We start from the raw sequence: 3173 nt of genomic DNA, 5'->3' as shown, positions 1-3173 counted from the left end.
AGTATAATTCTAGATTTTCACTCTTTAAATGGAGATATTTGAGAAGAGCTAGAGTCTAGAGATTATTGCATGTATAGATGGCCAAGATAAGAAGTAATAACATACATGCCATCATGGATGTAGAGTAAAGTTTCACTAATTCTAACTAAATGAAGTAAAAATCTTGACTTAATTTTATTGATGAATTCTGTTGTCTTATTGTTCTCAATCTGTATTTATGCTATAATGTTTTAGTTTAATGTTGTTCGTGCAAGACTATAATATGTCATCATGGATTCATGGCATTACCATGATGACAATATGACCATCATGAATCAAATAGTTCTGTCCGCTTCTTGGTTCGGTCACTAAACTAATTTGATCATCAGTTGTGATAGTAAATCAAATTAGCATCCCGAAAGTTTTAATCTTTTTCCCAAAGTTTCACTTATAAAATTTGTGTAGAAAATTTTTCATTTTATCTCTACAAAGAGAAAGCACGTATGACAAACGAACAAATTTTAAATACTTCTATGCGTAAGTAATGGATACACCCAAAAAGTGAAAAAGATATAATGCTTGAATAAAACATCTTATTATGTCCAAGTACCAAATTAATACTTCAATGGCTCATCATGGTTCTTATCAATGCAATCACTTTAAACAAAGGTAACAACCCATGTTATCTTCATTTATTCTGCCATTTAAACAAACCTTAACAAGTAACAACCATTTAATCAAGGGTTGTACCTATGTTGTTCCAAATATTCTACAAAGTCGTCTGTATACTTCTGTTGTAGCTTCATGTCGCCAAATATTCGGCTCAAAGCCACCGCATTCTCCTTGTAGACCTTCCCTTCATCTTCAACAACTACCAAACTCAGTGAGTCGGCCACCGAGTTCTTGGTGAAGGACCCATCTCCTCGTTTCTTGGCACCTCAATTCCTACATTTTTGTCGACCAATGCTCGGGCATTCAGCCCTTGGTCCACCAAAAACGGAAGCATGATTAAAGGATGACCAAACATTAGCCCTTCCACAATCGAGCCCCAACCACAGTGAGTCAAGAAACCACCAACCGAGTCATGACTCAGTATCTGTAACTGAGGTACCCAACTCGTCCACACTATCCCACGGTTCCAGATTCTCTCCAAGAACCCGTCTGGCAATTCAACCGAGTCTGACTCGGTGGAACCCGCCGGTTTTCTAAAAGCCCAAAAGAATGGCAACCCAGAGAGCTCGAGACCCAGGGCTAACTCACTCACATCAGTTTTGCTCAGCATAACTTCACTTCCTAATGCCACGTACACCACATGACCTTTTTGTTGACCATCGAGCCAGTTCTTGATTGTTAGCCACGTGTCATCTTTCCCGTTTTCTACCTCCACCGCTGTGGCCGGTGGCATTAGGCCTACTGGAACCACCGGGAGGTGGTGCAGCTCTTGTACAACGGTCATCCATTGGGGTTCAAATTCATAGGAATGTCTTATAAACAAACAGTTAGAACCCTTCAAAATCATCCCGCTACGATAAGCATCTGAAACCCCAGAAGCATTAGGAGAACAACCTCCCACCATCCAGTTAGCTTCATGCCTCCGGTAGCATATTTTCGAAGGAAACGGAAGCCACTTGGCTGGCACCAGGAAATCCTCAACCGACGTCCGATCATCGGAACCGTTTATCATGTCCTCCGGTGACTCTGCTAAAAAAGCGATGAACCATGCCTTGAATATGGAGAAGAAGGCTCGCGAGATGCCGAGGCCAGCAGCGATCTTCGGCAACCAGTAGGGAGCAAAATCATAAATAATCCAGTCTGGGGACTCTGACTCAAGAAACCGAGTGACTTCTAGCTGAAGACCATCGAAGGCCTTCTTGAGGTATTGAATATCTTCAGTGCGGACATCCATGGTGGCTTCTGCATCCTGTGGCAGCTGGTGAAGACGTGGAAGAGTGAGTGGAACAAGATTTAGAAGTGGCGAGAGGTGGGAAGGGAGGTTTGGGAGGCGTTGGATGTTTCGAGTTGTGGAAAGAAAAGAGACTTTGTGACCTTTTTGGGCTATTGATTTAGAAAGTTCAAGGAAAGGGATGATGTGACCGAAAGCAAGCCATGGGAACATCACCACATGGAGCTGCTTACTGCCGTCGGAGTCGGTGGTAGGCATTGCCGGTAAAATGTAGATGATAATGGTGATCCGATCTTCGGCGTGCCTTCGTTTTGAATTTATTAATTTCAGAAGATCAACATATTAAATCGGCAGTTACCATTTTCCATTAGTTATCCAATTAATTAATCATCCATTTTTAGTATTCCTACAAATAACATACTCTCATTTAGTATAAATCCTATGAAAACCTATTCTGTGATATTCTTTCAAAAAAAAAATAAATAGAAAATAGATCTTATAAAAACATATTCTATCACTACATTTTGTTCATAATTATTAAATTAATTTTTCTTAATAATATTCTTTAAGAAAAAGAAACTTAACTGTTGAGAAGTAGTCCACAATAAAAGATGAACCATATATAAAATTTTAAGAATTTATGATTTATCTCTTTTTCTCTCTCAAAATTATCCCTCTGTTTAATTTCAACTTTGAAGAAATTTGTAATTTTTTAGATTCTTATAGTTTTCTTTGGTTTACGTAACTTTCCTATATATAATACTTAAGTTTCATTTAAAAATATATAATCTTTAATATGAACTGTAAACATTTTCTTTGTAATATTTAGAAAATTATTAACATTTAAATCTTTCTTTACTCGATTTACAATTCTCTATGAGAAGTTATAGATTCATGTTTAATTAATTGGAGAATTTTGGAAAATTAATATGTGGCAGTTACAACTAGGTGGCCATTACAATTCAGATTAATGGAGAAATTCTTAAACTTTTACGGTTACTGCATTTACATTCTAGATATTTTTGTTTATAAATGGACATAAATGATTAAGTGCTAAAGAATCGGAAATTGAGTAAATTAATTATTTTTAATGTTATTTTAATAATAATAATTTTTTAAATGAGAATGGGTCATTTGGGACCTAATTTTGTATTGGGTCAACGAGTAATGGATTCAAACAATGGTCTCTCCTAAAAAATATCATTTTAATTAGTTTCACACTTCATTTTGAACTTTATTATTTTGGATTACCCTACAGAAAACATTCCGGACACCACTAAAACTGGAAACG

The 3173-nt window shown here is 36.7% G+C and overlaps 1 pseudogene; it reads right to left on the bottom strand.

Annotated features, from left to right (window-relative positions):
• Positions 1 to 552: 552 nt before the first annotated feature.
• LOC145090534 (UDP-glycosyltransferase 91D1 pseudogene) lies at positions 553 to 2212 on the bottom strand (annotated as a pseudogene).
• Positions 2213 to 3173: the final 961 nt, after the last annotated feature.

The sequence above is a fragment of the Lactuca serriola genome, chromosome 2, assembly GCF_051521515.1.
Source record: "Lactuca serriola cultivar US96UC23 chromosome 2, Lser_US96UC23_V15, whole genome shotgun sequence".
In the NCBI taxonomy this organism is placed as follows: Eukaryota; Viridiplantae; Streptophyta; class Magnoliopsida; order Asterales; family Asteraceae; genus Lactuca; species Lactuca serriola.
Note: the sequence above shows the minus strand (reverse complement) of the source record. Positions and strands in the feature narration are given on the sequence as shown.